The sequence below is a fragment of the Barbatula barbatula genome (genome assembly GCF_947034865.1).
Source record: "Barbatula barbatula genome assembly, chromosome: 16".
Classification (NCBI taxonomy): Eukaryota; Metazoa; Chordata; class Actinopteri; order Cypriniformes; family Nemacheilidae; genus Barbatula; species Barbatula barbatula.
The window spans coordinates 16,558,615-16,582,506 of NC_136779.1; positions in this window are offsets into that span (position 1 = coordinate 16,558,615).

The following is a 23,892-nucleotide window of genomic DNA, read 5'->3' on the forward strand; positions in this document are numbered from 1 at the left end:
GCTCTAATTGAGCTGTTAGAATGTCAGAAACAAGCTTTCTGAGCTGAAAACTGCATTTTGTGACAAAGTGCATCAGTGAATGATGAGAATGTCAGTTTTGACAAAGAACACTGTTAATTACTAAAATGCTCTAATTGAGCTGTTTGAATGTCAGAAACAAGCTTTCAGAGCTGAAAACTCTATTTTGTGAAAAAAGGCATCAGTGGATGATGAGAAATTCAGTTTTGACAAAGAACACAGTTCATTACAGAAATGCTCTAATTGAGCTGTTAGAATGTCAGAAACAAGCTTTCTGAGCTGAAAACTGCATTTTGTGACAAAAGGCATCAGTGGATGATGAGAATGTCAGTTTTGACAAAGAACACAGTTCATTACTGAAATGCTCTAATTGAGCTGTTAGAATGTCAGAAACAAGCTTTCTGAGCTGAAAACTGCATTTTGTGACAGAATGCATCAGTGAATGATGAGAATGTCATTTTTGACAAAGAACACTGTTCATTACTAAAATGCTCTAATTGAGCTGTTAGAATGTCAGAAACAAGCTTTCTGAGCTGAAAACTGCATTTTGTGACAGAGTGCATCAGTGAATGATGAGAATGTCAGTTTTGACAAAGAACCCAGTTCATTACTAAAATGCTCTAATTGAGCTGTTAGAATGTCAGAAACAAGCTTTCTGAGCTGAAAACTGCATTTTGTGACAGAGTTCATCAGTGGATGATGAGAATGTCAGTTTTGACAAAGTACACTGTTCATTACTAAAATGCTCTAATTGAGCTGTTAGAATTTCAGAAAGAAGCTTTCTGAGCTGAAAACTGCATTTTGTGACAAAAGGCATCAGTGGATGATGAGAATGTCAGTTTTGACAAAGAACACTGTTCATTACTGAAATGCTCTAATTGAGCTGTTAGAATGTCAGAAACAAGCTTTCTGAGCTGAAAACTGCATTTTGTGACAAAAGGCATCAGTGGATGATGAGAATGTCAGTTTTGACAAAGAACACTGTTCATTACTGAAATGCTCTAATTGAGCTGTTAGAATGTCAGAAACAAGCTGTCTGAGCTGAAAACTGCATCTTGTGACAAAGTGCATCAGTGGATGATGAGAATGTCAGTTTTGACAAAGAACACAGTTCATTACTGAAATGCTCTAATTGAGCTGTTAGAATGTCAGAAACAAGCTTTCTGAGCTGAAAACTGCATTTTGTGACAAAGTGCATCAGTGAATGATGAGAATGTCAGTTTTGACAAAGAACACTGTTCATTACTGAAATGCTCTAATTGAGCTGTTAGAATGTCAGAAACAAGCTTTCTGAGCTGACAACTGCATTTTGTGACAAAAGACATCAGTGGATGATGAGAATGTCAGTTTTGACAAAGAACACTGTTCATTACTAAATGCTCTAATTGGAGCTGTTGGAATGTCAGAAACAAGCTTTCTGAGCTGAAAACTATATTTTGTGAAAAAAGGCATCAGTGGATGATGAGAAATTCTGTTTTGACAAAGAACACAGTTCATTACAGAAATACTCTAATTGAGCTGTTAGAATGTCAGAAACAAGCTTTCTGAGCTGAAAACTGCATTTTGTGACAAAAGGCATCATTGGATGATGAGAATGTCAGTTTTGACAAAGAACACAGTTCATTACTGAAATGCTCTAATTGAGCTGTTAGAATGTCAGAAACAATCTTTCTGAGCTGAAAACTGCATTTTGTGACAGAGTGCATCAGTGAATGATGAGAATGTCAGTTTTGACAAAGAAGACTGTTCATTACTAAAATGCTCTAATTGAGCTGTTAGAATGTCAGAAACAAGCTTTCTGAGCTGAAAACTGCATTTTGTGACAGAGTGCATCAGTGAATGATGAGAATGTCAGTTTTGACAAAGAACACTGTTCATTACTAAAATGCTCTAATTGAGCTGTTAGAATGTCAGAAACAAGCTTTCTGAGCTGACAACTGCATTTTGTGACAAAAGACATCAGTGGATGATGAGAATGTCAGTTTTGACAAAGAACACTGTTCATTACTAAATGCTCTAATTGGAGCTGTTGGAATGTCAGAAACAAGCTTTCTGAGCTGAAAACTATATTTTGTGAAAAAAGGCATCAGTGGATGATGAGAAATTCAGTTTTGACAAAGAACACTGTTCATTACTAAAAATGCTCTAATTGAGCTGTTAGAATGTCAGAAACAAGCTGTCTGAGCTGAAAACTGCATTTTGTAACAAAGTGCATCAGTGGATGATGAGAAATTCAGTTTTGACAAACAACACAGTTCATTACTGAAATGCTCTAATTGAGCTGTTAGAATGTCAGAAACAAGCTTTCTGAGCTGAAAACTGCATTTTGTGACAAAGTGCATCAGTGGATGATGAGAAAATCAGTTTTGACAAAGAACGCTGTTCATTACTAAATGCTCTAATTGGAGCTGTTGGAATGTCAGAAAAAAGCTTTCTGAGCTGAAAACTCTATTTTGTGAAAAAAGGCATCAGTGGATGATGAGAAATTCAGTTTTGACAAAGAACACAGTTCATTACTGAAATGCTCTAATTGAGCTGTTAGAATGTCAGAAACAAGCTTTCTGAGCTGAAAACTGCATTTTGTGACAGAATGCATCAGTGAATGATGAGAATGTCAGTTTTGACAAAGAACACTGTTCATTACTAAAATGCTCTAATTGAGCTGTTAGAATGTCAGAAACAAGCTTTCTGAGCTGAAAACTGCATTTTGTGACAGAGTGCATCAGTGAATGATGAGAATGTCAGTTTTGACAAAGAACCCAGTTCATTACTAAAATGCTCTAATTGAGCTGTTAGAATGTCAGAAACAAGCTTTCTGAGCTGAAAACTGCATTTTGTGACAGAGTGCATCAGTGGATGATGAGAATGTCAGTTTTGACAAAGTACACTGTTCATTACTAAAATGCTCTAATTGAGCTGTTAGAATTTCAGAAAGAAGCTTTCTGAGCTGAAAACTGCATTTTGTGACAAAAGGCATCAGTGGATGATGAGAATGTCAGTTTTGACAAAGAACACTGTTCATTACTAAATGCTCTAAGAAATGCTCTAATTGGAGCTGTTGGAATGTCAGAAACAAGCTTTCTGAGCTGAAAACTATATTTTGTGAAAAAAGGCATCAGTGGATGATGAGAAATTCAGTTTTGACAAAGAACACAGTTCATTACTGAAATGCTCTAATTGAGCTGTTAGAATGTCAGAAACAAGCTTTCTGAGCTGAAAACTGCATTTTGTGACAGAGTGCATCAGTGAATGATGAGAAATTCAGTTTTGACAAAGAACACTGTTCATTACTAAATGCTCTAATTGAGCTGTTGGAATGTCAGAAACAAGCTTTCTGAGCTGAAAACTATATTTTGTTAAAAAAGGCATCAGTGGATGATGAGAAATTCAGTTTTGACAAAGAACACAGTTCATTACAGAAATGCTCTAATTGAGCTGTTAGAATGTCAGAAACAAGCTTTCTGAGCTGAAAACTGCATTTTGTGACAGAGTGCATCAGTGGATGATGAGAATGTCAGTTTTGACAAAGAACACTGTTCATTACTAAATGCTCTAATTGGAGCTGTTGGAATGTCAGAAACAAGCTTTCTGAGCTGAAAACTATATTTTGTGAAAAAAGGCATCAGTGGATGATGAGAAATTCAGTTTTGACAAAGAACACTGTTCATTACTAAAAATGCTCTAATTGAGCTGTTAGAATGTCAGAAACAAGCTGTCTGAGCTGAAAACTGCATTTTGTAACAAAGTGCATCAGTGGATGATGAGAAATTCAGTTTTGACAAACAACACATTTCATTACTGAAATGCTCTAATTGAGCTGTTAGAATGTCAGAAACAAGCTTTCTGAGCTGAAAACTGCATTTTGTGACAAAGTGCATCAGTGGATGATGAGAAATTCAGTTTTGACAAAGAACACTGTTCATTACTAAATGCTCTAATTGGAGCTGTTGGAATGTCAGAAACAAGCTTTCTGAGCTGAAAACTCTATTTTGTGAAAAAAGGCAGGATGATGAGAAATTCAGTTTTGACAAAGAACACAGTTCATTACAGAAATGCTCTAATTGAGCTGTTAGAATGTCAGAAACAAGCTTTCTGAGCTGAAAACTGCATTTTGTGACAAAAGGCATCAGTGGATGATGAGAATGTCAGTTTTGACAAAGAACACAGTTCATTACTGAAATGCTCTAATTGAGCTGTTAGAATGTCAGAAACAAGCTTTCTGAGCTGAGAACTGCATTTTGTGACATAGTTCATCAGTGGATGATGAGAATGTCAGTTTTGACAAAGAACACTGTTCATTACTAAAATGCTCTAATTGAGCTGTTAGAATGTCAGAAACAAGCTTTCTGAGCTGAGAACTGCATTTTGTGACAAAAAGCATCAGTGGATGATGAGAATGTCAGTTTTGACAAAGAACACTGATCATTACTAAAATGCTCCAATTGAGCTTTTAGAATGTCAGAAACAAGCTTTCTGAGCTGAGAAATGCATTTTGTGACAAAGTGCTTCAGTGGATGATGAGAATGTCAGTTTTGACAAAGAACACTGTTCATTAATGAAATGCTCCAATTGAGCTGTTAGAATGTCAGAAACAAGCTTTTTGAGCTGAAAACTGCATTTTGTGACAAAAAGCATCAGTGGATGATGAGAATGTCAGTTTTGACAAAGAACACTGTTCATTACTGAAATGCTCTAATTGAGCTGTTAGAATGTCAGAAACAAGCTTTCTGAGCTGAGAACTGCATTTTGTGACAAAAAGCATCAGTGGATGATGAGAATGTCAGTTTTGACAAAGAACACTGTTCATTACTAAAATGCTCTAATTGAGCTGTTAGAATGTCAGAAACAAGCTTTCTGAGCTGAGAACTGCATTTTGTGACAAAGTGCTTCAGTGGATGATGAGAATGTCAGTTTTGACAAAGAACACTATTCATTACTAAAATGCTCTAATTGAGCTGTTAGAATGTCAGAAACAAGCTTTCTGAGCTGAGAACTGCATTTTGTGACATAGTTCATCAGTGGATGATGAGAATGTCAGTTTTGACAAAGAAAACTGTTCATTACTAAAATGCTCTAATTGAGCTGTTAGAATGTTAGAAACAAGCTTTCTGAGCTGAGAACTGCATTTTGTGACATAGTTCATCAGTGGATGATGAGAATGTCAGTTTTGACAAAGAACACTGTTCATTACTAAAATGCTCCAATTGAGCTGTTAGAATGTCAGTAACAAGCTTTCTGAGCTGAAAACTGCATTTTGTGACAAAGTGAATTAGTGGATGGATGAGAATGTCACTTTTGACAAAGAACACTGTTCATTAATGAAATGCTCCAATTGAGCTGTTAGAATGTCAGAAACAAGCTTTCTGAGCTGAAAACTGCATTTTGTGACAAAAAGCATCAGTGGATGATGAGAATGTCAGTTTTGACAAAGAACACTGTTCATTACTGAAATGCTCCAATTGAGCTGTTAGAATGTCAGAAACAAGCTTTCTGAGCTGAAAACTGCATTTTGTGACATAGTTCATCAGTGGATGATGAGAATGTCAGTTTTGACAAAGAACACTGATCATCACTAAAATGCTCCAATTAAGCTGTTAGAATGTCAGAAACAAGCTTTCTGAGCTGAGAACTGCATTTTGTGACATAGTTCATCAGTGGATGATGAGAATGTCAGTTTTGACAAAGAACCCAGTTCATTACTAAAATGCTCTAATTGAGCTGTTAGAATGTCAGAAACAAGCTTTCTGAGCTGAAAACTGCATTTTGTGACAGAGTGCATCAGTGGATGATGAGAATGTCAGTTTTGACAAAGTACACTGTTCATTACTAAAATGCTCTAATTGAGCTGTTAGAATTTCAGAAAGAAGCTTTCTGAGCTGAAAACTGCATTTTGTGACAAAAGGCATCAGTGGATGATGAGAATGTCAGTTTTGACAAAGAACACTGTTCATTACTGAAATGCTCTAATTGAGCTGTTAGAATGTCAGAAACAAGCTTTCTGAGCTGAAAACTGCATTTTGTGACAAAAGGCATCAGTGGATGATGAGAATGTCAGTTTTGACAAAGAACACAGTTCATTACTAAAATGCTCTAATTGAGCTGTTAGAATGTCAGAAACAAGCTTTCTGAGCTGAAAACTGCATTTTGTGACAGAGTGCATCAGTGGATGATGAGAATGTCAGTTTTGACAAAGTACACTGTTCATTACTAAAATGCTCTAATTGAGCTGTTAGAATTTCAGAAAGAAGCTTTCTGAGCTGAAAACTGCATTTTGTGACAAAAGGCATCAGTGGATGATGAGAATGTCAGTTTTGACAAAGAACACTGTTCATTACTGTAATGCTCTAATTGGAGCTGTTGGAATGTCAGAAACAAGCTTTCTGAGCTGAAAACTATATTTTGTTAAAAAAGGCATCAGTGGATGATGAGAAATTCAGTTTTGACAAAGAACACAGTTCATTACAGAAATGCTCTAATTGAGCTGTTAGAATGTCAGAAACAAGCTTTCTGAGCTGAAAACTGCATTTTGTGACAGAGTGCATCAGTGGATGATGAGAATGTCAGTTTTGACAAAGAACACTGTTCATTACTAAATGCTCTAATTGGAGCTGTTGGAATGTCAGAAACAAGCTTTCTGAGCTGAAAACTATATTTCGTGAAAAAAGGCATCAGTGGATGATGAGAAATTCAGTTTTGACAAAGAACACTGTTCATTACTAAAAATGCTCTAATTGAGCTGTTAGAATGTCAGAAACAAGCTGTCTGAGCTGAAAACTGCATTTTGTAACAAAGTGCATCAGTGGATGATGAGAAATTCAGTTTTGACAAACAACACAGTTCATTACTGAAATGCTCTAATTGAGCTGTTAGAATGTCAGAAACAAGCTTTCTGAGCTGAAAACTGCATTTTGTGACAAAGTGCATCAGTGGATGATGAGAAATTCAGTTTTGACAAAGAACACTGTTCATTACTAAATGCTCTAATTGGAGCTGTTGGAATGTCAGAAACAAGCTTTCTGAGCTGAAAACTCTATTTTGTGAAAAAAGGCAGGATGATGAGAAATTCAGTTTTGACAAAGAACACAGTTCATTACAGAAATGCTCTAATTGAGCTGTTAGAATGTCAGAAACAAGCTTTCTGAGCTGAAAACTGCATTTTGTGACAAAAGGCATCAGTGGATGATGAGAATGTCAGTTTTGACAAAGAACACCGTTCATTACTGAAATGCTCTAATTGAGCTGTTAGAATGTCAGAAACAAGCTTTCTGAGCTGAAAACTGCATTTTGTGACAGAATGCATCAGTGAATGATGAGAATGTCAGTTTTGACAAAGAACACTGTTCATTACTAAAATGCTCTAATTGAGCTGTTAGAATGTCAGAAACAAGCTTTCTGAGCTGAAAACTGCATTTTGTGACAGAGTGCATCAGTGAATGATGAGAATGTCAGTTTTGACAAAGAACCCAGTGCATTACTAAAATGCTCTAATTGAGCTGTTAGAATGTCAGAAACAAGCTTTCTGAGCTGAAAACTGCATTTTGTGACAGAGTGCATCAGTGGATGATGAGAATGTCAGTTTTGACAAAGTACACTGTTCATTACTAAAATGCTCTAATTGAGCTGTTAGAATTTCAGAAAGAAGCTTTCTGAGCTGAAAACTGCATTTTGTGACAAAAGGCATCAGTGGATGATGAGAATGTCAGTTTTGACAAAGAACACTGTTCATTACTGAAATGCTCTAATTGAGCTGTTAGAATGTCAGAAACAAGCTTTCTGAGCTGAAAACTGCATTTTGTGACAGAGTGCATCAGTGAATGATGAGAATGTCAGTTTTGACAAAGAACACTGTTCATTACTAAATGCTCTAATTGAGCTGTTGGAATGTCAGAAACAAGCTTTCTGAGCTGAAAACTATATTTTGTTAAAAAAGGCATCAGTGGATGATGAGAAATTCAGTTTTGACAAAGAACACAGTTCATTACAGAAATGCTCTAATTGATCTGTTAGAATGTCAGAAACAAGCTTTCTGAGCTGAAAACTGCATTTTGTGACAGAGTGCATCAGTGGATGATGAGAATGTCAGTTTTGACAAAGAACCCAGTTCACTACTAAAATGCTCTAATTGAGCTGTTAGAATGTCAGAAACAAGCTTTCTGAGCTGAAAACTGCATTTTGTGACAGAGTGCATCAGTGGATGATGAGAATGTCAGTTTTGACAAAGTACACTGTTCATTACTAAAATGCTCTAATTGAGCTGTTAGAATTTCAGAAAGAAGCTTTCTGAGCTGAAAACTGCATTTTGTGACAAAAGGCATCAGTGGATGATGAGAATGTCAGTTTTGACAAAGAACACTGTTCATTACTGTAATGCTCTAATTGGAGCTGTTGGAATGTCAGAAACAAGCTTTCTGAGCTGAAAACTATATTTTGTGAAAAAAGGCATCAGTGGATGATGAGAAATTCAGTTTTGACAAAGAACACAGTTCATTACTGAAATGCTCTAATTGAGCTGTTAGAATGTCAGAAACAAGCTTTCTGAGCTGAAAACTGCATTTTGTGACAGAGTGCATCAGTGAATGATGAGAATGTCAGTTTTGACAAAGAACACTGTTCATTACTAAATGCTCTAATTGAGCTGTTGGAATGTCAGAAACAAGCTTTCTGAGCTGAAAACTATATTTTGTTAAAAAAGGCATCAGTGGATGATGAGAAATTCAGTTTTGACAAAGAACACAGTTCATTACAGAAATGCTCTAATTGAGCTGTTAGAATGTCAGAAACAAGCTTTCTGAGCTGAAAACTGCATTTTGTGACAGAGTGCATCAGTGGATGATGAGAATGTCAGTTTTGACAAAGAACACTGTTCATTACTAAATGCTCTAATTGGAGCTGTTGGAATGTCAGAAACAAGCTTTCTGAGCTGAAAACTATATTTCGTGAAAAAAGGCATCAGTGGATGATGAGAAATTCAGTTTTGACAAAGAACACTGTTCATTACTAAAAATGCTCTAATTGAGCTGTTAGAATGTCAGAAACAAGCTGTCTGAGCTGAAAACTGCATTTTGTAACAAAGTGCATCAGTGGATGATGAGAAATTCAGTTTTGACAAACAACACAGTTCATTACTGAAATGCTCTAATTGAGCTGTTAGAATGTCAGAAACAAGCTTTCTGAGCTGAAAACTGCATTTTGTGACAAAGTGCATCAGTGGATGATGAGAAATTCAGTTTTGACAAAGAACACTGTTCATTACTAAATGCTCTAATTGGAGCTGTTGGAATGTCAGAAACAAGCTTTCTGAGCTGAAAACTCTATTTTGTGAAAAAAGGCAGGATGATGAGAAATTCAGTTTTGACAAAGAACACAGTTCATTACAGAAATGCTCTAATTGAGCTGTTAGAATGTCAGAAACAAGCTTTCTGAGCTGAAAACTGCATTTTGTGACAAAAGGCATCAGTGGATGATGAGAATGTCAGTTTTGACAAAGAACACCGTTCATTACTGAAATGCTCTAATTGAGCTGTTAGAATGTCAGAAACAAGCTTTCTGAGCTGAAAACTGCATTTTGTGACAGAATGCATCAGTGAATGATGAGAATGTCAGTTTTGACAAAGAACACTGTTCATTACTAAAATGCTCTAATTGAGCTGTTAGAATGTCAGAAACAAGCTTTCTGAGCTGAAAACTGCATTTTGTGACAGAGTGCATCAGTGAATGATGAGAATGTCAGTTTTGACAAAGAACCCAGTTCATTACTAAAATGCTCTAATTGAGCTGTTAGAATGTCAGAAACAAGCTTTCTGAGCTGAAAACTGCATTTTGTGACAGAGTGCATCAGTGGATGATGAGAATGTCAGTTTTGACAAAGTACACTGTTCTTTACTAAAATGCTCTAATTGAGCTGTTAGAATTTCAGAAAGAAGCTTTCTGAGCTGAAAACTGCATTTTGTGACAAAAGGCATCAGTGGATGATGAGAATGTCAGTTTTGACAAAGAACACTGTTCATTACTGAAATGCTCTAATTGAGCTGTTAGAATGTCAGAAACAAGCTTTCTGAGCTGAAAACTGCATTTTGTGACAAAAGGCATCAGTGGATGATGAGAATGTCAGTTTTGACAAAGAACACAGTTCGTTACAGAAATGCTCTAATTGAGCTGTTAGAATGTCAGAAACAAGCTTTCTGAGCTGAAAACTGCATTTTGTGACAAAAGGCATTAGTGGATGATGAGAATGTCAGTTTTGACAAAGAACACAGTTCATTACTGAAATGCTCTAATTGAGCTGTTAGAATGTCAGAAACAAGCTTTCTGAGCTGAAAACTGCATTTTGTGACAGAATGCATCAGTGAATGATGAGAATGTCAGTTTTGACAAAGAACACTGTTCATTACTAAAATGCTCTAATTGAGCTGTTAGAATGTCAGAAACAAGCTTTCTGAGCTGAAAACTGCATTTTGTGACAGAGTGCATCAGTGAATGATGAGAATGTCAGTTTTGACAAAGAACCCAGTTCATTACTAAAATGCTCTAATTGAGCTGTTAGAATGTCAGAAACAAGCTTTCTGAGCTGAAAACTGCATTTTGTGACAGAGTGCATCGGTGAATGATGAGAATGTCAGTTTTGACAAAGAACACTGTTCATTACTGAAATGCTCTAATTGAGCTGTTAGAATGTCAGAAACAAGCTTTCTGAGCTGACAACTGCATTTTGTGACAAAAGACATCAGTGGATGATGAGAATGTCAGTTTTGACAAAGAACACTGTTCATTACTAAATGCTCTAATTGGAGCTGTTGGAATGTCAGAAACAAGCTTTCTGAGCTGAAAACTATATTTTGTGAAAAAAGGCATCAGTGGATGATGAGAAATTCTGTTTTGACAAAGAACACAGTTCATTACAGAAATGCTCTAATTGAGCTGTTAGAATGTCAGAAACAAGCTTTCTGAGCTGAAAACTGCATTTTGTGACAAAAGGCATCATTGGATGATGAGAATGTCAGTTTTGACAAAGTACACAGTTCATTACTGAAATGCTCTAATTGAGCTGTTAGAATGTCAGAAACAAGCTTTCTGAGCTGAAAACTGCATTTTGTGACAGAGTGCATCAGTGAATGATGAGAATGTCAGTTTTGACAAAGAACACTGTTCATTACTAAAATGCTCTAATTGAGCTGTTAGAATGTCAGAAACAAGCTTTCTGATCTGAAAACTGTATTTTGTGACAAAATGCATTAGAGGATGATGAGAAATCCAGTTTTGACAAAGAACACTGTTAATTACTAAAATGCTCTAATTGAGCTGTTAGAATGTCGGAAACAAGCTGTCTGAGCTGAAAACTGCATTTTGTGACAAAAGGCATCAGTGGATGATGAGAATGTCAGTTTTGACAAAGAACACTGTTCATTACTAAATGCTCTAATTGGAGCTGTTGGAATGTCAGAAACAAGCTTTCTGAGCTGAAAACTATATTTTGCGAAAAAAGGCATCAGTGGATGATGAGAAATTCAGTTTTGACAAAGAACACAGTTCATTACAGAAATGCTCTAATTGAGCTGTTAGAATGTCAGAAACAAGCTTTCTGAGCTGAAAACTGCATTTTGTGACAAAAGGCATCAGTGGATGATGAGAATGTCAGTTTTGACAAAGAACACAGTTCATTACTGAAATGCTCTAATTGAGCTGTTAGAATGTCAGAAACAAGCTTTCTGAGCTGAAAACTGCATTTTGTGACAGAGTGCATCAGTGGATGATGAGAATGTCAGTTTTGACAAAGAACACTGTTCATTACTAAATGCTCTAATTGGAGCTGTTGGAATGTCAGAAACAAGCTTTCTGAGCTGAAAACTATATTTTGTGAAAAAAGGCATCAGTGGATGATGAGAAATTCAGTTTTGACAAAGAACACTGTTCATTACTAAAATGCTCTAATTGAACTGTTAGAATGTCAGAAACAAGCTGTCTGAGCTGAAAACTGCATTTTGTGACAAAGTGCATCAGTGGATGATGAGAATGTCAGGTTTGACAAAGAACACAGTTCATTACTGAAATGCTCTAATTGAGCTGTTAGAATGTCAGAAACAAGCTTTCTGAGCTGAAAACTGCATTTTGTGACAAAGTACATCAGAGGATGATGAGAAATTCAGTTTTGACAAACAACACAGTTCATTACTGAAATGCTCTAGTTGAGCTGTTAGAATGTCAGAAACGAGCTTTCTGAGCTGAAAACTGCATTTTGTGAAAAAAGGCATCAGTGGATGATGAGAAATTCAGTTTTGACAAAGAACACTGTTCATTACTAAATGCTCTAAATGGAGCTGTTGGAATGTCAGAAACAAGCTTTCTGAGCTGAAAACTGCATTTTGTGACAAAGTGCATCAGTGAATGATGAGAATGTCAGTTTTGACAAAGAACACTGTTGATTACTGAAATGCTCTAATTGAGCTGTTAGAATGTCAGAAACAAGCTTTCTGAGCTGAAAACTGCATTTTGTGACAGAGTGCATCAGTGAATGATGAGAATGTCAGTTTTGACAAAGAACACTGTTCATTACTAAAATGCTCTAATTGAGCTGTTAGAATGTCAGAAACAAGCTTTCTGAGCTGACAACTGCATTTTGTGACAAAAGGCATCAGTGGATGATGAGAATGTCAGTTTTGACAAAGAACACTGTTCATTACTAAATGCTCTAAGAAATGCTCTAATTGGAGCTGTTGGAATGTCAGAAACAAGCTTTCTGAGCTGAAAACTATATTTTGTGAAAAAAGGCATCAGTGGATGATGAGAAATTCAGTTTTGACAAAGAACACAGTTCATTACTGAAATGCTCTAATTGAGCTGTTAGAATGTCAGAAACAAGCTTTCTGAGCTGAAAACTGCATTTTGTGACAGAGTGCATCAGTGAATGATGAGAATGTCAGTTTTGACAAAGTACACTGTTCATTACTAAATGCTCTAATTGAGCTGTTAGAATGTCAGAAACAAGCTTTCTGAGCTGAAAACTGTATTTTGTGACAAAATGCATCAGAGGATGATGAGAAATCCAGTTTTGACAAAGAACACAGTCCATTACAGAAATGCTCTAGTTGAGCTGTTAGAATGTCAGAAACGAGCTTTCTGAGCTGAAAACTGCATTTTGTGACAAAGTGCATCAGTGGATGATGAGAATGTCAGTTTTGACAAAGAACACTGTTCATTACTAAAATGCTCTAATTGAGCTGTTAGAATGTCAGAAACAAGCTTTCTGAGCTGACAACTGCATTTTGTGACAAAAGGCATCAGTGGATGATGAGAATGTCAGTTTTGACAAAGAACACTGTTCATTACTAAATGCTCTAATTGGAGCTGTTGGAATGTCAGAAACAAGCTTTCTGAGCTGAAAACTATATTTTGTGAAAAAAGGCATCAGTGGATGATGAGAAATTCAGTTTTGACAAAGAACACAGTTCATTACAGAAATGCTCTAAATGAGCTGTTAGAATGTCAGAAACAAGCTTTCTGAGCTGAAAACTGCATTTTGTGACAGAGTGCATCAGTGAATGATGAGAATGTCAGTTTTGACAAAGAACCCAGTTCATTACTAAAATGCTCTAATTGAGCTGTTAGAATGTCAGAAACAAGCTTTCTGAGCTGACAACTGCATTTTGTGACAAAAGGCATCAGTGGATGATGAGAATGTCAGTTTTGACAAAGAACACTGTTAATTACTAAATTGCTCTAATTGAGCTGTTTGAATGTCAGAAACAAGCTGTCTGAGCTGAAAACTGCATTTTGTGACAAAGTGCATCAGTGGATGATGAGAATGTCAGGTTTGACAAAGAACACTGTTCATTACTAAAATGCTCTAATTGAGCTGTTAGAATGTCAGAAACAAGCTTTCTGAGCTGACAACTGCATTTTATGACAAAAGGCATCAGTGGATGATGAGAATGTCAGTTTTGACAAAGAACACTGTTCATTACTAAATGCTCTAATTGGAGCTGTTGGAATGTCAGAAACAAGCTTTCTGAGCTGAAAACTCTATTTTGTGAAAAAAGGCATCAGTGGATGATGAGAAATTCAGTTTTGACAAAGAACACAGTTCATTACAGAAATGCTCTAATTGAGCTGTTAGAATGTCAGAAACAAGCTTTCTGAGCTGAAAACTGCATTTTCTGACAAAAGGCATCAGTGGATGATGAGAATGTCAGTTTTGACAAAGAACACAGTTCATTACTGAAATGCTCTAATTGAGCTGTTAGAATGTCAGAAACAAGCTTTCTGAGCTGAAAACTGCATTTTGTGACAGAATGCATCAGTGAATGATGAGAATGTCAGTTTTGACAAAGAACACTGTTCATTACTAAAATGCTCTAATTGAGCTGTTAGAATGTCAGAAACAAGCTTTCTGAGCTGAAAACTGCATTTTGTGACAGAGTGCATCAGTGAATGATGAGAATGTCAGTTTTGACAAAGAACACTGTACATTACTAAATGCTCTAATTGGAGCTGTTGGAATGTCAGAAACAAGCTTTCTGAGCTGAAAACTATATTTTGTGAAAAAAGGCATCAGTGGATGATGAGAAATTCAGTTTTGACAAAGAACACAGTTCATTACAGAAATGCTCTAATTGAGCTGTTAGAATGTCAGAAACAAGCTTTCTGAGCTGAAAACTGCATTTTGTGACAAAAGGCATCAGTGGATGATGAGAATGTCAGTTTTGACAAAGAACCCAGTTCATTACTAAAATGCTCTAATTGAGCTGTTAGAATGTCAGAAACAAGCTTTCTGAGCTGAAAACTGCATTTTGTGACAGAGTGCATCAGTGGATGATGAGAATGTCAGTTTTGACAAAGTACACTGTTCATTACTAAAATGCTCTAATTGAGCTGTTAGAATTTCAGAAAGAAGCTTTCTGAGCTGAAAACTGCATTTTGTGACAAAAGGCATCAGTGGATGATGAGAATGTCAGTTTTGACAAAGAACACTGTTCATTACTGAAATGCTCTAATTGAGCTGTTAGAATGTCAGAAACAAGCTTTCTGAGCTGAAAACTGCATTTTGTGACAAAAGGCATCAGTGGATGATGAGAATGTCAGTTTTGACAAAGAACACTGTTCATTACTGAAATGCTCTAATTGAGCTGTTAGAATGTCAGAAACAAGCTGTCTGAGCTGAAAACTGCATCTTGTGACAAAGTGCATCAGTGGATGATGAGAATGTCAGTTTTGACAAAGAACACAGTTCATTACTGAAATGCTCTAATTGAGCTGTTAGAATGTCAGAAACAAGCTTTCTGAGCTGAAAACTGCATTTTGTGACAAAGTGCATCAGTGAATGATGAGAATGTCAGTTTTGACAAAGAACACTGTTCATTACTGAAATGCTCTAATTGAGCTGTTAGAATGTCAGAAACAAGCTTTCTGAGCTGACAACTGCATTTTGTGACAAAAGACATCAGTGGATGATGAGAATGTCAGTTTTGACAAAGAACACTGTTCATTACTAAATGCTCTAATTGGAGCTGTTGGAATGTCAGAAACAAGCTTTCTGAGCTGAAAACTGCATTTTGTGACAAAAGGCATCATTGGATGATGAGAATGTCAGTTTTGACAAAGAACACAGTTCATTACTGAAATGCTCTAATTGAGCTGTTAGAATGTCAGAAACAATCTTTCTGAGCTGAAAACTGCATTTTGTGACAGAGTGCATCAGTGAATGATGAGAATGTCAGTTTTGACAAAGAAGACTGTTCATTACTAAAATGCTCTAATTGAGCTGTTAGAATGTCAGAAACAAGCTTTCTGAGCTGAAAACTGCATTTTGTGACAGAGTGCATCAGTGAATGATGAGAATGTCAGTTTTGACAAAGAACACTGTTCATTACTAAAATGCTCTAATTGAGCTGTTAGAATGTCAGAAACAAGCTTTCTGAGCTGACAACTGCATTTTGTGACAAAAGACATCAGTGGATTATGAGAATGTCAGTTTTGACAAAGAACACTGTTCATTACTAAATGCTCTAATTGGAGCTGTTGGAATGTCAGAAACAAGCTTTCTGAGCTGAAAACTATATTTTGTGAAAAAAGGCATCAGTGGATGATGAGAAATTCAGTTTTGACAAAGAACACAGTTCATTACAGAAATGCTCTAATTGAGCTGTTAGAATGTCAGAAACAAGCTTTCTGAGCTGAAAACTGCATTTTGTGACAAAAGGCATCATTGGATGATGAGAATGTCAGTTTTGACAAAGAACACAGTTCATTACTGAAATGCTCTAATTGAGCTGTTAGAATGTCAGAAACAAGCTTTCTGAGCTGAAAACTGCATTTTGTGACAGAGTGCATCAGTGAATGATGAGAATGTCAGTTTTGACAAAGAACACTGTTCATTACTAAAATGCTCTAATTGAGCTGTTAGAATGTCAGAAACAAGCTTTCTGAGCTGAAAACTGCATTTTGTGACAGAGTGCATCAGTGAATGATGAGAATGTCAGTTTTGACAAAGAACCCTGTTCATTACTAAAATGCTCTAATTGAGCTGTTAGAATGTCAGAAACAAGCTTTCTGAGCTGAAAACTGCATTTTGTGACAGAGTGCATCAGTGAATTATGAGAATGTCAGTTTTGACAAAGAACACTGTTCATTACTAAATGCTCTAATTGGAGCTGTTGGAATGTCAGAAACAAGCTTTCTGAGCTGAAAACTATATTTTGTGAAAAAAGGCATCAGTGGATGATGAGAAATTCAGTTTTGACAAAGAACACTGTTCATTACTAAAAATGCTCTAATTGAGCTGTTAGAATGTCAGAAACAAGCTGTCTGAGCTGAAAACTGCATTTTGTAACAAAGTGCATCAGTGGATGATGAGAAATTCAGTTTTGACAAACAACACAGTTCATTACTGAAATGCTCTAATTGAGCTGTTAGAATGTCAGAAACAAGCTTTCTGAGCTGAAAACTGCATTTTGTGACAAAGTGCATCAGTGGATGATGAGAAATTCAGTTTTGACAAAGAACACTGTTCATTACTAAATGCTCTAATTGGAGCTGTTGGAATGTCAGAAACAAGCTTTCTGAGCTGAAAACTCTATTTTGTGAAAAAAGGCATCAGTGGATGATGAGAAATTCAGTTTTGACAAAGAACACAGTTCATTACTGAAATGCTCTAATTGAGCTGTTAGAATGTCAGAAACAAGCTTTCTGAGCTGAAAACTGCATTTTGTGACAGAATGCATCAGTGAATGATGAGAATGTCAGTTTTGACAAAGAACACTGTTCATTACTAAAATGCTCTAATTGAGCTGTTAGAATGTCAGAAACAAGCTTTCTGAGCTGAAAACTGTATTTTGTGACAGAGTGCATCAGTGAATGATGAGAATGTCAGTTTTGACAAAGAACCCAGTTCATTACTAAAATGCTCTAATTGAGCTGTTAGAATGTCAGAAACAAGCTTTCTGAGCTGAAAACTGCATTTTGTGACAGAGTGCATCAGTGGATGATGAGAATGTCAGTTTTGACAAAGTACACTGTTCATTACTAAAATGCTCTGATTGAGCTGTTAGAATTTCAGAAAGAAGCTTTCTGAGCTGAAAACTGCATTTTGTGACAAAAGGCATCAGTGGATGATGAGAATGTCAGTTTTGACAAAGAACACTGTTCATTACTAAATGCTCTAAGAAATGCTCTAATTGGAGCTGTTGGAATGTCAGAAACAAGCTTTCTGAGCTGAAAACTATATTTTGTGAAAAAAGGCATCAGTGGATGATGAGAAATTCAGTTTTGACAAAGAACACAGTTCATTACTGAAATGCTCTAATTGAGCTGTTAGAATGTCAGAAACAAGCTTTCTGAGCTGAAAACTGCATTTTGTGACAGAGTGCATCAGTGAATGATGAGAATGTCAGTTTTGACAAAGTACACTGTTCATTACTAAAATGCTCTAATTGAGCTGTTAGAATGTCAGAAACAAGCTTTCTGAGCTGAAAACTGTATTTTGTGACAAAATGCATCAGAGGATGATGAGAAATCCAGTTTTGACAAAGAACACAGTCCATTACAGAAATGCTCTAGTTGAGCTGTTAGAATGTCAGAAACGAGCTTTCTGAGCTGAAAACTGCATTTTGTGACAAAGTTCATCAGTGGATGATGAGAATGTCAGTTTTGACAAAGAACACTGTTCATTACTAAAATGCTCTAATTGAGCTGTTAGAATGTCAGAAACAAGCTTTCTGAGCTGACAACTGCATTTTGTGACAAAAGGCATCAGTGGATGATGAGAATGTCAGTTTTTACAAAGAACACTGTTCATTACTAAATGCTCTAATTGGAGCTGTTGGAATGTCAGAAACAAGCTTTCTGAGCTGAAAACTATATTTTGTGAAAAAAGGCATCAGTGGATGATGAGAAATTCAGTTTTGACAAAGAACACAGTTCATTACAGAAATGCTCTAATTGAGCTGTTAGAATGTCAGAAACAAGCTTTCTGAGCTGAAAACTGCATTTTGTGACAAAGTGCATCAGTGAATGATGAGAATGTCAGTTTTGACAAAGAACACTGTTCATTACTGAAATGCTCTAATTGAGCTGTTAGAATGTCAGAAACAAGCTTTCTGAGCTGACAACTGCATTTTGTGACAAAAGACATCAGTGGATGATGAGAATGTCAGTTTTGACAAAGAACACTGTTCATTACTAAATGCTCTAATTGGAGCTGTTGGAATGTCAGAAACAAGCTTTCTGAGCTGAAAACTGCATTTTGTGACAAAAGGCATCATTGGATGATGAGAATGTCAGTTTTGACAAAGAACACAGTTCATTACTGAAATGCTCTAATTGAGCTGTTAGAATGTCAGAAACAATCTTTCTGAGCTGAAAACTGCATTTTGTGACAGAGTGCATCAGTGAATGATGAGAATGTCAGTTTTGACAAAGAAGACTGTTCATTACTAAAATGCTCTAATTGAGCTGTTAGAATGTCAGAAACAAGCTTTCTGAGCTGAAAACTGCATTTTGTGACAGAGTGCATCAGTGAATGATGAGAATGTCAGTTTTGACAAAGAACACTGTTCATTACTAAAATGCTCTAATTGAGCTGTTAGAATGTCAGAAACAAGCTTTCTGAGCTGACAACTGCATTTTGTGACAAAAGACATCAGTGGATTATGAGAATGTCAGTTTTGACAAAGAACACTGTTCATTACTAAATGCTCTAATTGGAGCTGTTGGAATGTCAGAAACAAGCTTTCTGAGCTGAAAACTATATTTTGTGAAAAAAGGCATCAGTGGATGATGAGAAATTCAGTTTTGACAAAGAACACAGTTCATTACAGAAATGCTCTAATTGAGCTGTTAGAATGTCAGAAACAAGCTTTCTGAGCTGAAAACTGCATTTTGTGACAAAAGGCATCATTGGATGATGAGAATGTCAGTTTTGACAAAGAACACAGTTCATTACTGAAATGCTCTAATTGAGCTGTTAGAATGTCAGAAACAAGCTTTCTGAGCTGAAAACTGCATTTTGTGACAGAGTGCATCAGTGAATGATGAGAATGTCAGTTTTGACAAAGAACACTGTTCATTACTAAAATGCTCTAATTGAGCTGTTAGAATGTCAGAAACAAGCTTTCTGAGCTGAAAACTGCATTTTGTGACAGAGTGCATCAGTGAATGATGAGAATGTCAGTTTTGACAAAGAACCCTGTTCATTACTAAAATGCTCTAATTGAGCTGTTAGAATGTCAGAAACAAGCTTTCTGAGCTGAAAACTGCATTTTGTGACAGAGTGCATCAGTGAATTATGAGAATGTCAGTTTTGACAAAGAACACTGTTCATTACTAAATGCTCTAATTGGAGCTGTTGGAATGTCAGAAACAAGCTTTCTGAGCTGAAAACTATATTTTGTGAAAAAAGGCATCAGTGGATGATGAGAAATTCAGTTTTGACAAAGAACACTGTTCATTACTAAAAATGCTCTAATTGAGCTGTTAGAATGTCAGAAACAAGCTGTCTGAGCTGAAAACTGCATTTTGTAACAAAGTGCATCAGTGGATGATGAGAAATTCAGTTTTGACAAACAACACAGTTCATTACTGAAATGCTCTAATTGAGCTGTTAGAATGTCAGAAACAAGCTTTCTGAGCTGAAAACTGCATTTTGTGACAAAGTGCATCAGTGGATGATGAGAAATTCAGTTTTGACAAAGAACACTGTTCATTACTAAATGCTCTAATTGGAGCTGTTGGAATGTCAGAAACAAGCTTTCTGAGCTGAAAACTCTATTTTGTGAAAAAAGGCATCAGTGGATGATGAGAAATTCAGTTTTGACAAAGAACACAGTTCATTACTGAAATGCTCTAATTGAGCTGTTAGAATGTCAGAAACAAGCTTTCTGAGCTGAAAACTGCATTTTGTGACAGAATGCATCAGTGAATGATGAGAATGTCAGTTTTGACAAAGAACACTGTTCATTACTAAAATGCTCTAATTGAGCTGTTAGAATGTCAGAAACAAGCTTTCTGAGCTGAAAACTGTATTTTGTGACAGAGTGCATCAGTGAATGATGAGAATGTCAGTTTTGACAAAGAACCCAGTTCATTACTAAAATGCTCTAATTGAGCTGTTAGAATGTCAGAAACAAGCTTTCTGAGCTGAAAACTGCATTTTGTGACAGAGTGCATCAGTGGATGATGAGAATGTCAGTTTTGACAAAGTACACTGTTCATTACTAAAATGCTCTGATTGAGCTGTTAGAATTTCAGAAAGAAGCTTTCTGAGCTGAAAACTGCATTTTGTGACAAAAGGCATCAGTGGATGATGAGAATGTCAGTTTTGACAAAGAACACTGTTCATTACTAAATGCTCTAAGAAATGCTCTAATTGGAGCTGTTGGAATGTCAGAAACAAGCTTTCTGAGCTGAAAACTATATTTTGTGAAAAAAGGCATCAGTGGATGATGAGAAATTCAGTTTTGACAAAGAACACAGTTCATTACTGAAATGCTCTAATTGAGCTGTTAGAATGTCAGAAACAAGCTTTCTGAGCTGAAAACTGCATTTTGTGACAGAGTGCATCAGTGAATGATGAGAATGTCAGTTTTGACAAAGTACACTGTTCATTACTAAAATGCTCTAATTGAGCTGTTAGAATGTCAGAAACAAGCTTTCTGAGCTGAAAACTGTATTTTGTGACAAAATGCATCAGAGGATGATGAGAAATCCAGTTTTGACAAAGAACACAGTCCATTACAGAAATGCTCTAGTTGAGCTGTTAGAATGTCAGAAACGAGCTTTCTGAGCTGAAAACTGCATTTTGTGACAAAGTTCATCAGTGGATGATGAGAATGTCAGTTTTGACAAAGAACACTGTTCATTACTAAAATGCTCTAATTGAGCTGTTAGAATGTCAGAAACAAGCTTTCTGAGCTGACAACTGCATTTTGTGACAAAAGGCATCAGTGGATGATGAGAATGTCAGTTTTTACAAAGAACACTGTTCATTACTAAATGCTCTAATTGGAGCTGTTGGAATGTCAGAAACAAGCTTTCTGAGCTGAAAACTATATTTTGTGAAAAAAGGCATCAGTGGATGATGAGAAATTCAGTTTTGACAAAGAACACAGTTCATTACAGAAATGCTCTAATTGAGCTGTTAGAATGTCAGAAACAAGCTTTCTGAGCTGAAAACTGCATTTTGTGACAGAGTGCATCAGTGAATGATGAGAATGTCAGTTTTGACAAAGAACCCAGTTCATTACTAAAATGCTCTAATTGAGCTGTTAGAATGTCAGAAACAAGCTTTCTGAGCTGACAACTGCATTTTGTGACAAAAGGCATCAGTGGATGATGAGAATGTCAGTTTTGACAAAGTACACTGTTCATTACTAAAATGCTCTAATTGAGCTGTTAGAATGTCAGAAACAAGCTTTCTGATCTGAAAACTGCATTTTGTGACAAAGTGCATCAGTGGATGATGAGAATGTCAGTTTTGACAAAGAACACTGTTAATTACTAAAATGCTCTAATTGAGCTGTTTGAATGTCAGAAACAAGCTGTCTGAGCTGAAAACTGCATTTTGTGACAAAGTGCATCAGTGGATGATGAGAATGTCAGGTTTGACAAAGAACACTGTTCATTACTAAAATGCTCTAATTGAGCTGTTAGAATGTCAGAAACAAGCTTTCTGAGCTGACAACTGCATTTTATGACAAAAGGCATCAGTGGATGATGAGAATGTCAGTTTTGACAAAGAACACTGTTCATTACTAAATGCTCTAATTGGAGCTGTTGGAATGTCAGAAACAAGCTTTCTGAGCTGAAAACTCTATTTTGTGAAAAAAGGCATCAGTGGATGATGAGAAATTCAGTTTTGACAAAGAACACAGTTCATTACAGAAATGCTCTAATTGAGCTGTTAGAATGTCAGAAACAAGCTTTCTGAGCTGAAAACTGCATTTTCTGACAAAAGGCATCAGTGGATGATGAGAATGTCAGTTTTGACAAAGAACACAGTTCATTACTGAAATGCTCTAATTGAGCTGTTAGAATGTCAGAAACAAGCTTTCTGAGCTGAAAACTGCATTTTGTGACAGAATGCATCAGTGAATGATGAGAATGTCAGTTTTGACAAAGAACACTGTTCATTACTAAAATGCTCTAATTGAGCTGTTAGAATGTCAGAAACAAGCTTTCTGAGCTGAAAACTGCATTTTGTGACAGAGTGCATCAGTGAATGATGAGAATGTCAGTTTTGACAAAGAACCCAGTTCATTACTAAAATGCTCTAATTGAGCTGTTAGAATGTCAGAAACAAGCTTTCTGAGCTGAAAACTGCAATTTGTGACAGAGTGCATCAGTGGATGATGAGAATGTCAGTTTTGACAAAGAACACTGTTAATTACTAAAATGCTCTAATTGAGCTGTTTGAATGTCAGAAACAAGCTGTCTGAGCTGAAAACTGCATTTTGTGACAAAGTGCATCAGTGGATGATGAGAATGTCAGGTTTGACAAAGAACACTGTTCATTACTAAAATGCTCTAATTGAGCTGTTAGAATGTCAGAAACAAGCTTTCTGAGCTGACAACTGCATTTTATGACAAAAGGCATCAGTGGATGATGAGAATGTCAGTTTTGACAAAGAACACTGTTCATTACTAAATGCTCTAATTGGAGCTGTTGGAATGTCAGAAACAAGCTTTCTGAGCTGAAAACTCTATTTTGTGAAAAAAGGCATCAGTGGATGATGAGAAATTCAGTTTTGACAAAGAACACAGTTCATTACAGAAATGCTCTAATTGAGCTGTTAGAATGTCAGAAACAAGCTTTCTGAGCTGAAAACTGCATTTTCTGACAAAAGGCATCAGTGGATGATGAGAATGTCAGTTTTGACAAAGAACACAGTTCATTACTGAAATGCTCTAATTGAGCTGTTAGAATGTCAGAAACAAGCTTTCTGAGCTGAAAACTGCATTTTGTGACAGAATGCATCAGTGAATGATGAGAATGTCAGTTTTGACAAAGAACACTGTTCATTACTAAAATGCTCTAATTGAGCTGTTAGAATGTCAGAAACAAGCTTTCTGAGCTGAAAACTGCATTTTGTGACAGAGTGCATCAGTGAATGATGAGAATGTCAGTTTTGACAAAGAACCCAGTTCATTACTAAAATGCTCTAATTGAGCTGTTAGAATGTCAGAAACAAGCTTTCTGAGCTGAAAACTGCAATTTGTGACAGAGTGCATCAGTGGATGATGAGAATGTCAGTTTTGACAAAGAACACTGTTCATTACTGAAATGCTCTAATTGAGCTGTTAGAATGTCAGAAAGAAGCTTTCTGAGCTGAAAACTGCATTTTGTGACAAAAGGCATCAGTGGATGATGAGAATGTCAGTTTTGACAAA